The sequence below is a fragment of the Fukomys damarensis genome, unplaced genomic scaffold, assembly GCF_012274545.1.
Source record: "Fukomys damarensis isolate Sample0158 unplaced genomic scaffold, DMR_v1.0_HiC HiC_scaffold_5, whole genome shotgun sequence".
In the NCBI taxonomy this organism is placed as follows: domain Eukaryota; kingdom Metazoa; phylum Chordata; class Mammalia; order Rodentia; family Bathyergidae; genus Fukomys; species Fukomys damarensis.
The window spans coordinates 83,297,017-83,308,767 of NW_022900917.1; the positions used below are offsets into that span (position 1 = coordinate 83,297,017).

General features: G+C 52.1%; 1 protein-coding gene across 5 annotated transcripts in view; it reads right to left on the reverse strand.

The window, feature by feature from the left end:
* The window catches only part of LOC104872897, a 501,420-nt gene that overhangs the window by 307,993 nt on the left and 181,676 nt on the right, over window positions 1–11,751 (reverse strand). For 4 of the 5 annotated variants that reach the window (XR_004516037.1, XR_004516035.1, XR_004516036.1 and 1 more), the window contains one exon: window positions 3,212–3,391. The exons of the other annotated variant lie outside the window; for it this stretch is intronic. The gene's annotated coding sequence lies outside the window, so the exon portion shown is untranslated. The remainder of the gene's footprint in view (window positions 1–3,211; window positions 3,392–11,751) is intronic. 5 annotated transcript variants of the gene reach the window in all.

Genomic DNA, 11,751 nt, shown 5'->3' on the forward strand with positions numbered 1-11,751 from the left:
GGAAGAAGCTCCCTGGGGCTGACCTTGCACCCTCCCTCGCCATGCCCCACTGGCTCTCATGGAGCTCACGGCAGGAAAGAAGTGTCTTCTCTTCTCAAAAACAAAATTGTGTTACTGTTCTCAGGTGTTCTGTTGTTATGCTTATGATTAGCAGTATGTTTGAACACTCTAAAAAAACAAGTCATGGTACTGTGATGAGCAAATTCAACCACAATTGTGAATTCACAGTAGGAGTAGAAAATGTCATAGTCTAGCCAGATATTTTTCTGTCCTGCTGGTGGCCTGTCCATTTCCCACCAAGGACTTCTTTCTACCATAGTGTCAAAAATGCAACATGTATGTGATGCATCTTATTTTGCTGTAAGAGGGAAACATTCAGCAAAGTTGACATTTGTGATAATATATTATGTCAGGTGAAATAGGGGAGAAGTTAATTAAAGTCAGAGAGTTAATTAATGAGATCCAGCGCATGTTAACGATCATTACCTCATCTGAGAGGAGTAATTAAAGTGGCGTTGGTGGTGTTTCTCTATTCTCCTAGGCAGTGTGTTGACATATTACATAAGTCATTCAACGTTGGATGGGTGAACCCACCCCACCCCTGTGCAGCAACTGGGACAACTGGATGGAGCAGCTATGGCAACTAGGTTTGAAGGCAGCATCAGCCTGGGCCAAACCCATGTCTGGTAGAGCAGAACACCCAGACAGGCCATGGACAATGGAGGAGGATGGCCAGGCTGTAACTGTGGAGCTGGGAGCGGGACTTACTGGTGCCAGCCTGCCCTTGGCTGAATAGGAGACAGCAGCTCCCGCAGCATCTGTTTCTGCATAAGTATTAATAGCACACTTCGCTCTCCAAAGCACCCAGTTTGGCCAACATATAGCATGGCCACTCTAGAAATCAGACACATAGACTTAGGTGTCCAGTACAGGAGGACTTTGCCTGTGCCCTCACTGATGGCCCCACATGCCAGGATCTGCAGGGGCCAACTAGCATCTCAGTGAGTGGGCAACATCAGGGTGAGCAGGGGTGTTGCCTGTCCAGCTGGTAGGGAACACAGCTCCAGCCCTGACCACAGAACCCCCAAAGGAACCACCTCCCCTGCCTTGCTCTCTCACTGGTAAAGCAGGAACTCACTGCATCCCCTCATATACAAAGCTGGTCTGAGGCTCTCTGCACAGAGATAGAATGGTGCTGCATGCGAGGTAAACACAGCTGTGACGGGGCCAGCAGAGTCAACCACATAGGGCCAGGGCTCCTGCATCCCTCCACTGGCCCCTGGCTCCCCACAGTGTGCTTGGTCAGGCTCAGCACACAGAGCTGGGGGCAGGAACTGCAGGAGCCCCTTCAAGGGCCTGAGGCCATGAACAGCTATGGTCCCAAGAAGTGGCCTCTCAAAGACAGGGCTCAAGCTGAACCTTTAAAACAGATATAGGGGCTGGAGGTGTGGGAGGAGCCAAGAGCAGTGTTTGCAGAGGTGTGTGGGATTGCAGCTCAGGCGCAGCCAGCCTGGGGATCAAGTATGGAGCACCCTAGCTGGGGTGGGGAGCAGACAGTGGGACTGCACGTGGGGCTGGAGTACTAAGCCACAACAAGAGCCTTGAACACTAGCAAGGACATCTGGACCTTATTTTGCATGCGCCATGAAGACTATTGAGCAGGAGAGTAGCTTTGGCAGCTACCTACTTATGACTGTCCTGCAAGGCTCCAAGAGTCCCTCCAGACTTTCCTTTCTGGAGATCAGGCAACAGCTCTTCATGGGGCCATGGGAGCACTGACCTGGCCCTCGGAGGTGAACTCTCCAGACTACATGGCGCACTATTGCACCCTTGCAGCCACATGGGCAAATGTGGGGAAGACAGGCAGTGCTGGACATGCAACACAAAGCAAAAGGCCTCCTGAATTCAAGGGGATTGAAGGTATGGAAAGAGGGAGCCCCCTAAAGGACTGTGGAACTGGGGCACAGACATTGGCCATAGCCTCAGGGAGAGGACTGGCCACATGGCCTGGGAGGACACCATGCAGATACATGGTGGGAGAGATATGGACCCTCAGGAATTGCCCTGAAAGAGGAAATGAAGAATGAAGAGCAGGAGGTCAGAGATCATGGCAGGGCATAGTAACCCACTGAGTGGCAGCTCTCTTGAGAGGCTCTGGCCATTGAGCGGGGTCAAGTGTGGTGGACACTGAGCAGTCAGGGCAGACACAGAGGGCTCAGGTGGCTGATGAACCACAAATGCTTCAACCTTCCTGGAAGGCTAAGGGCTCAGGAAGACCCAGGCTACCACTCTCCATGCCTGTTGCCCCCAAGTCCACAGCCACCTAGTGTTGGGGCCTCAGGCAGAAGGCTCAGCCTCACACAGCCTCAGCATCCACACTTGCAGAGTGGGTGCCCAGCAGACCCACAGTGACACACACAATCATCTTCCTGAGCCCTGTCTCAGCCTCTTGTCACTCTTGCTTTGGTTTTGTGTCTCTTTAGCAGGAAAACATCTTTAGTTGTAATTTGTTATCACCTCTCTGCTCTGTGGCACCATTAAGGTTATTTATTATCATAATAATTGTTATTCAACTGGGACAGCCAAGTGGGCCTGAAGGCTGAGGGCCTGTCAGAGATGAGGCCAAGCTGATCCTGGAACTGCCTTTCCCATCCTCCCAGCTGTGGGGTCCAATTTTCCTGAAGCCCCAACCCTGTACACCTGCAGTCTGGGCTACTGCCTACCTGTCTTGTGTAGGGACCACCTGCAGTAAATGGGTTCACCCCAAAGGAAAGCACCAACCTCCCTGATGCTGCTGCAGCAGAGGAAGAGATAGAGGGCATCAGTATAATAAAAGTGAGCTTGAGGGCTGCTGCCAGGCTGGGCAAGGCAACTGTAGTGGTGAGGCGGGACCACAGGAGAGGGCACGGAGCAGGGACTGAAGGTCTCTGTTGTGGCAGCATGGCAGGGATCAGCCTGCACAGCCTTTCCAAGAGCAGAAAAGTGGTCCTGTGGTCAGGTGCCTTGTGGAGGCTCAGGAAAAATTCCTTCTGCAGCCTCCCTCACCTCCCCAAGAACATGCTTCTCTGCACCTTTCCCCAACACATGCCCCTCATCTCTGAAACATGTCTCCCCAACAGCTCACCTCTCCTCCAACACACACCTCCCTGCAGCATGTGCCCGCCCCGGGCTTGCACCTACCTATAGCATACACCTCCCCTTAGGCACTCACCTGCCCCTGGAATGGGAAGCTGCTGGTTCAGCAAGGCCTGGGTGTCTACCACGTTCCAGTTTCACCCAGAGTGAGCAGAAGTCATGGGACCAGAACCTTCACTGCAGAAAGCAGAGCAAGCAGAGTGTGGCCCGAGGCTCTGGGTTTTTCTGGCTCCATAAAAGCAAATTGCTGATGATTCTGCATAATTAACAATATCTGATAATTAGAGTGTGAACTGTACAGGATGCGTGGACAGTGGGGCTTTCAAAGACAGCAGCAGACACATAAATGCGCAAACATGTGCACACTGGCTTGTATGCACATGAACACTCACAGGAGGACAACCACAGAAGCCCCAAAGGAGGTGAGGGCACTTTCTAATTGTTAGGTCCTTTGGGTCTGGGAGATGCATCTGCCCATAGGCAAAAGCTGAGAAGCAGAGGAGAGGAAAGAAAGATAGGGAAAAAGGAGAGCAAACTCCAAACCTGTGGACCAGATCCTGGCTTCACCTCACCCTTTTTCTTTTAACTCCCTTCTCTACTCACTGCCCCTCCCGTCAAGAGCTGGAACCAGTTGCATACCACAAAGCTGGCACCTTTCACTGGGGGCCTCTGACCTGAACCCCTGCCTCTGCCAGCTGCTTCCACTCAGTTTTATGTGGCCAGCCCTAGTGGTCCTTCCCTGCAAAGCCCTCACCGCCTGGCCTAAGTGCCCTTGGCTCCATAACAGACCATATGTCCCCATCTGGCATTTCCCTGGACCTGGAAGCAGTACATGCACCTCATCTCCCACCACATGGTGAACCCCACAAGCCAAGGACAATAGATCAGTTACTGCCACAGGCCCAGGACTCAGCTTAGCCTGGAAAGCCCCATGTAGTGGTACTTTTGTGGTTTGAATCCAGAGAGCCACCATTGCCCTTGGCTTGGTCCCTTGAGCAAGCAGAAAGGTGCCCCATACCAGGGTATTTATACCTGCTGTTCCTCACCTTTGAGTCCTCCTCAGATGCCTGCATGGCTTACTCCTCCTTATCACTCAGGACTCAGCCCAAATGTCCCCTCCTCCACCACTGCATTCCCACCATCCAGCAGACTCCGTGTCACTTTCTATTGAGGGCCCTGTTTTGCTGTCTTCACAGCACTCTGCTTGTTAAAACCATCCTGCAAAAGCACAATCTGCACCCAGCTGCTCTACCTGGGAGCACTGAGGCAGGCAGGGCCTGGCCTCTCTTCTTACTCTACCAGCACCATCAACACCCAGAACCATGGGAAGGAACCTCCTCTCGGGACCTGGGGATGATGCCTTTGGGGTGAACAGCACTTGTGCCTCACTCCCAGAATGTGCCTTGCTCAGTCCTCCACCTGTCTGGGCCTTCCCAACCTCAGAGGGCTCAACCCAAACATCCCTTCCTTTATGAGAGTGAAGCTTACCCTTTGTCACCTTCTGCTCCCAGGACCAGGTGTGGAGGGCAAGGAACACTCAAGGACTCCATAGATCAAAGCAAATCAGTGAGCGGGGCAGGAAGCCATCACTAAGTCCAGTAGCCTGGTGCTGAAGCCATACCAAAGGTCTCCTCTAGAGGCCAGAGGCCAGGATGGAGGCCCAAGAGCCAACACCTTCTGGAGATTTGGGGGAGCCCATTCCTTCTTTGGACCATCACTCCAGTTGCTGACTCTGTCTTCATACAACCCTTTCCTTGTAGGTCTCTGTGTATCTCCTCTGTCCCTCATAAGGGACCCATCACTGGGCACTTGAGTCCAGAATGGCCTCATCTCAGTCTTTAATCACATCTGCAAAAGCCCTTATTCAAAAGGAGTTCATATTCTGAGGCTCTGGTTGGATGGATCTTCTAGAGGGGCCACCATTCAACCCATTGCAGGCCCAGCAACAGTGGCTGCTGGGGAAACACAGCCAGGTGTTGACTTCTGTGGTACCAGGTCAGTCTGGCCCTCCCTGTCCATGTGACAGACAGTGGTTCAGCCACACCCACCCTCTCTACTCACTCCTGTGACCCCAAGTAACCAGTACAGCAAAACGCTGTGTAACTGCTGCTGCTGAAAGGCAAGATCCCAGGAGGATGCCCTGACCACTGGGAATGTGGAGGTCAGGCAGCCAGGATACCTTGTTCTGTCTTCTCTTGGGTACATTCAGAAATGAATATTCTGATCCAGAACTTGTTGGCCCAGTTTGGGGCTCAGTTTGGAGCCTAGCTATGCACAACTCTGTTCTAGGAGCAGAAGGGTGACCTCAGACCCCATGGTTCAGCCTGGGACAGAGGACCTGGAGATTCTTACACTTGGGGCGATAACCCATGAAATCCCTGCACACCATGGTCTGGTTCCTGCCTTTCCTCCTTTACAGGTCCTACCCAGCCCATCTGTGTCAAGAACCCACCAGCTGCCATGACAGCTGCCTGGTTGAACTTTTAGAAGATGTCTTCACCAGAAAGTTCTGACTCTATTGGTCTGGGTGGATCTGGGCAAGGGAGCTGAAAAGACTCAGAGTCTGGGATGGAGAATGTGTAAGAGGCAGTGCAAGGGACTGCATCTAGCCATGCAGAGGGAGCAGCCTGTACTCAGAAGAGGGGGCAGCAATGGTCACCCAGCACATGTGCATGCCTGACAAACCAGTGAAAGGTTAAGAATCACGCACTGAGGACTCCAGGATGGACTGTGTGTGCCCTTCCCACAGGAAACTGGGCATGCAGGGAGAAAGCACAGGTCACAGAAGGAGGGGCCCACTGGGGCTGGCAGGGGATACCTACGTCATCAACTCCATGGGTTCTGAAACTTTCAGCTACTGGGGCCCTGGAAGGGGCCTGGCAGAGCACAGGGCACTGCAGGAAGAAAGCAGCTGCTAGTTGTGAAAGTTATTTGAAATTTTCTGGTGTGGTGTGAAGCTTAGCCCCCAGTCATGTTTATTCTTTACTTCTCCAGTACACGCTTATGCATAACCAAGAAGATTTTAAATGTTTTTGCTTGATGCAGCCAGAATAAAGCTAGCCAAGGCATTGTTATTGCTGGGTACTAGGATGCTCACAGTAAGTGGTTCCTCCCTGAAGTCAGAGAGAACCTCAGACATCTGGGGCACTCTGAGAAGGGACTGGGTAGAGAAGCAGCCCCAGACCAGCTCACTACATGGATGGTAGGACAGCCCTGCAGACTCCTTGCCTAAAAGACTTTCTTCTCAGGTCTAGAAAGGGCTACCAGGCCAGTCCTCTGCCCAGCTCCACTCAGTGTGGCATCCTCTCCTCTGGGACAAACAGAGAAGACACCACAATCTGTCACCTACTGACCCCCACCTGAGCTAGGTGTGTATACACTCGTTTCCCATTCAAGACCTGCCACCTGGGGTGCTGGTGCTCTGCCTCCACTTCACTGTTGAGGGGCTAAGGCCAAGCATGTGCATGGATTTCACTGTGGTCTCATAGCTTCTGAGTAGCAGTGGGTTTCTGCCATCCACTCAAATCCTGCTCTTTGCGAGGCATGCAACAAGTGCCTTCTCCCCAAGGCCACCTCTGAGGCTGCCACCCAATTGGGGACAGCTGAACAGGCTGCAGGGCCAAACAGGACCCAAGCAAGAACCTGAGAGGGAAGATCTGACCTAGTCACCTGGAAAAGAAGACAGCTTGGGTCTTCAAGACCACAGATGACAGGACCAGGGCAGAAATAAGGACAAAGTGGAGAAAGCCAAGGCAGCATGGGAATGTGGTCAAGTCCCTGTCACCACAAGGGTCTAAGGACCCAGATCTGCTGCTCACTGGGTGACTCTCATTTCTCCCTGCCTCAGCTTCCTTCACTATGATATGGGTAGAATCCCAGCACCAGCTTCTGCCAGTGCAAAGCAATGGTGAGTGATAGGAACCAGTGGGTGAATAGCTGTAATCCCTTATCACAGTGCATGGCCACAGCAAGCTGCCCTCCTCAGCCCCCACCACCACCCATCTTCACTTTCACCTGCCAGGAAAGTGATGACAGAGTCAGAGGTAGCACAGAGGGAGCCAGATGTCAAAGTATCAAGTACTCCATGAGAGATAAAAGTGCTCCACAAGGCAAAGGAATTCTAGTAGAAATCAGCATCTTCAGAATTCCAAGAGAGCCCATCTGAGCTGTCACACACTGTGTGCAGAGTATAGACACACTATGACCTCTCAGACACTTGGCCCCAAGCAGCCATTCTCCGAAAGCACCTACCAAACATGTCTCAGCAGAATAAGGAAGAAAAGAATGAAAAAAGAATGTGTTCATTCTAGAAAACAGGAACCTTACCTCCTCAGGAAAAGGGATTTCTTGGCCTTTGGATTCATGCAGCACTGGGGCTTATTCTTTGCCTCTCCACTGTGGACCCCAAAGGCCTTTTCTATCTGGGAGCTGAATCCTCCTGCTCTGGAAAATCTCACATTATTTCTTGGCTAATTTCCTCTCTGTTTTCTATGTTCATTCTTTCAGGAACTTGGAAGTTGAATTTCCTTCACTGATTAATTTATTGGGGTTTGTTCCCATTTTCCCATGCAGTTTCTATTTTGTGTTGCTGAGCCGATTTCCCCCCATTTGGGGGGCTGACAGGGTTCCAACAGCTCATCTCTGCTCCCGTTAACTAGAAATCCCAGCAGATCTCCAGAAGGAAGTTCAAAGGGAAGGAAGAACAGTGCTGAAGATGATGCCTCATTAGTGGCAACAGGTGACTGGGCCAGGTCCTGGGGGCAATAAAAGCATCTCAACCAGGTCATCACAGGAGTCTGTGGTAAGGAGCTCCTTACAGGCCAGATGGGGAGCTTCAGTAAGGACAATGATATGTCCATGGGCCGGTGGCAGCTAAGAGATGCCACCATAGCTAGCACCACTAGGATGAGGGTCAGGAAGCATTGTCAAGATCCAGACAGAACAGCATAAGGAGGCTTCCTGATAGGCAGAGAAGGGACCAGGGGTTAAGTATTCCCACCTTCCTCCTAGCCCCAGGTAGTGCCTTTTACTTGCAAAACCCACCAGAAATAAGAGGAAAGGGGCCTTAAAGACACAGGGAGCTGGAAGTGGGTCAAAATGGCCAGAGGGAGCTGCTACAGGCCATGGTGGTGATGGTGATGATGGTGACTGTGGTAAAGTTGGTGGGGTGGTAATCATGGTTACGATGATAAAGATAATTGCAACCATTATTGTGTGAGTGGTTGTGGTAATGTGATGGAGCCATGGTAACCATGGTGATGAAGGTAATAACCATGGAAATGGCAATGATGATAATGGTAACCACTGTCATGTAGGTGGTGGTAACTATGGAGATGGATGATAGTAATCATGGTGTAGATGTGTGGTAACCATGGAGACACTGGTCATGGCAGTAGTAGTCATGAGGATGGTGGTGACAGGGTGTTCTTTATTGGGATAGTGGTATTGTTTCCTTCCATCCTCAAAATAAGCCTGTCCCATCATCCCCAGCCAAGTTACACAACTCTCCAGCACAGGCTTCAGTATGGGTGAGTAACCCCAGGAACACAGCACATACCTACTTCTGTATACCATGGCCACTACCACTCACAGACTCCACAGGAAGAGGGAACCAGAAGCCTGTTGGGAGGGTGGCCTGACTGCCACTCATCAAAGCCCTCAGCCTCCCCCATAGACTCTCCCACAACCAATGATGTCACTAGGTCCTCCTGTCTGTAATTAGAGGCTGCTTAATTAGAGCCAATTTGCTTTGGATCCAAACAGTGATTACTGTCACGTGCATTCAGTCAGGGGACAGTGGTGAATAACCCCACAAACTCCCAAGGGAGGGGAGGATGGGTTCCATGGGTGCAGCAGTGCCCTCAGCTTCCTGGAGTGCTGGTGTTGCTGATGGGTCCAGCTGCTCAGCCCTTGCCATAAGGCAGCTAGGAAGGTAGGAGGTCCAGGGACAGGGCAAGCAGGGAAAGGCCTCAGGCCTCTGGCTGGGCACGACCCCCAGAAAGTCACTTCACTACCAGAACCTCAGTTCCCCTGCACTCATGGTCAGGGCTGCCTCCTCTCAGGGATGTGCATAGAAATGAGGCATTGCTGTCCCCATAGGAGCCTGCAGACTGCCTTTCCCCTGACCCAAATCAGCTGCACTGACTGGCCTAGCAAAGACCACTCCATGTCCATTTCCCCTTGCTGATGAACTTCTCCCCTTGCTGATAGTGACCCTGGGCTGCAGCATGCCCAGGATTCTGGCAAGGCCTGGCCCAAGCCCCAGAGGACAGGCAACTTGACCAGTAGAGGTCAAGTGAAACCTGGCGCACTTGCAGCTGGGGAGGCCCTAGGGATCAGGCAGCTGGCAGAGTTCTCCAGTCTCTGTCTGATTCCCACCCGAGGGATCATCTGAGCTGCCAGCCACAGGCCTGCTTGAGAGAACAGTGCAGAAGCTCTACCTGCCCATTACGAGGCTGAGGATAAGCATTCCTCAGTCACCAGGGTGACACAGGCCATTCAGGCACATGTGGAAGCAGAAAAATGATGCCTAGCACTGGAGAGGGAACACTTCTCCTTAAAAGTTATTTGTCATTTACCTGACGTTCCAACCTACGTGGGTGTCCTGCAGTCTTAGCTGACAACTCTACTCTGAGGTCCTGTATAGAGTAGACCTTGGGTCCTCATAGAGTAGATCTTTCCCCATGGGGACCCCCAAATGACAGGCCAAGTGTTCTCTGTCAGCATGGAATTGTCCACAATGGTGTCCTATCTCTCTTGTTGGGCTGAGTACCCCAAAAGTGAGACATGACTCCATCCCTAAAACCCGGAATGCCCCCCAAATATCCATCCTACCAAGCAAGCTTACTCCACAGTCAGAGAGGTACAAATGTAGGACATGAGCCTCCTTAGCAAGGAACTCCAGAGTGAGCCCCTAACTCCCCTTCATCTCAGGGGCAGTGGGTAGGAGGTTTGCTGGCACCCCAAATGTCTCAACACCCACAGTCCCCTGGGAGCTAAGCCCCTGTCCCTGCTTCTGCCCCTACCCATCCCTAGGATACCCCCTCCCCTACTTTCAGAGTTTGGAGCCTGAAAGGGCTCTCTTAGGATCATAACCCAAAACAGATTTTATCCTTTTTCATCAACTCCATCCTCACTTCAGGAGCCCTACCCATCCCCTCACTCCAGAGTAAATCATCTCTGACCTGTAGCTCTCTCTCCCAGCAGCAGCCAGACTTCCTGGAGTCAGGAGCCTGAGGCCTTTCCCTGCTTGCCCTGGAGCCCCTGCATTCCCAGCTGCCCCATGGCATAGGGCTGGTCCCAGATGGACTGGTCAGTAACAGCAGCAGGAAGCTAAGGGCATCTCTGCACCCATGGTACCCATCCTCTCTTCCTTGGGAGTTTGTGGGGGTATTCACCACTGTTCCCTGACTGTCTGCATGTGACAGTAATCATGTTTGGATCCAACGCAAATTGGCTGTAATTAAGCAGCCTCCAATTAGAGGCTGGAGAATCTAGGGATAGAGTTGGCTTCAAGAGGCTGTGGGGTCGATGTCATGGCAGCCAGGCCACCCTCCTGTCAGGCACTGGTCCCTTGGAAGCTCTTCTCTGAACCACACAAAACTGTGGTCTCCATCCCAATGCACTGAGCTGCCTTCAGTTCTCCAAGCCTCAGGGTCCAAGGTCTATAACAGCCTTTTGGGCCTGAGGATAGGAACCACACCTCCCTCATCCACAGGCTCCCTCCAGGGCCTTCTGCTGCCCTGGGCAAGACAAGCCCCAGGCAGGTATAGGTCCTACTTGTCAGCCTTGCAGAATCCTGGGAGATCCCTGCATCATGGCTCCAGGCATGCCCTGGGGAGGCTGCTAGCTTATTAGCTGGAGGCCCCAAGGATCTGCAGGAGGAGGGTTCAAGAGCAGTTGGAGGGCAGGAGCCCCAGAGGGACTGGCCAGGAATTCCTCAGCAACCAGGATAGGATGGGCCTGGAGCCCCCGCACCCAGTGCACACATCCTAGATCTTCTAAGCACATAGATTTCAGTCCCAGCCCCAGAACATACCCACTCATGTCTCCTCCAGAGCCAGGTGAACCTCCTTTCAGAAACAGGAGCCAAGCAGCCTGGAGCTTTAGCTCTGTGTGACTCAGATTTGCTCCACTGGCACCACCTCACTGGCTTCCAAGTTGATTCCTTGTGATCTTTCCTACCTGTGCTACCACACCTGTGCAGGGCCCTCCTGATACCCTATGTTCAATATGGACACCCACCATGAGGGGATACCTTGTCCTTTGGGGCACAAGCCAATCAATGATCAAGGTGGTGGTATTTCAAGGTAGAGATGAATCAGGGCTGGATGGGTTCTGTGCACAGGGCTGTAGCTCAGGATGTGGGCCCCAGTGACTGAGGAAGGGCATCTCAGCCTTGGAATCATCTACATGGTAACCCCAAAGACAAGGGAGCAAGTTCATGATGGCTCAGAGCACAAAGACAAAAACTCTAGACAAGAAAACCCAGGTAAGGGGCCTCAAATTTAGCTCAGTGGTTTCGCCGCTTGCCTTGCAAGCACAAGGGCCTGCCTGAGTTCGATCCCCAATACCAAAAAAAAAAAAAAAAAAAAAAAAAAAAAAAAAAAAAAAAAC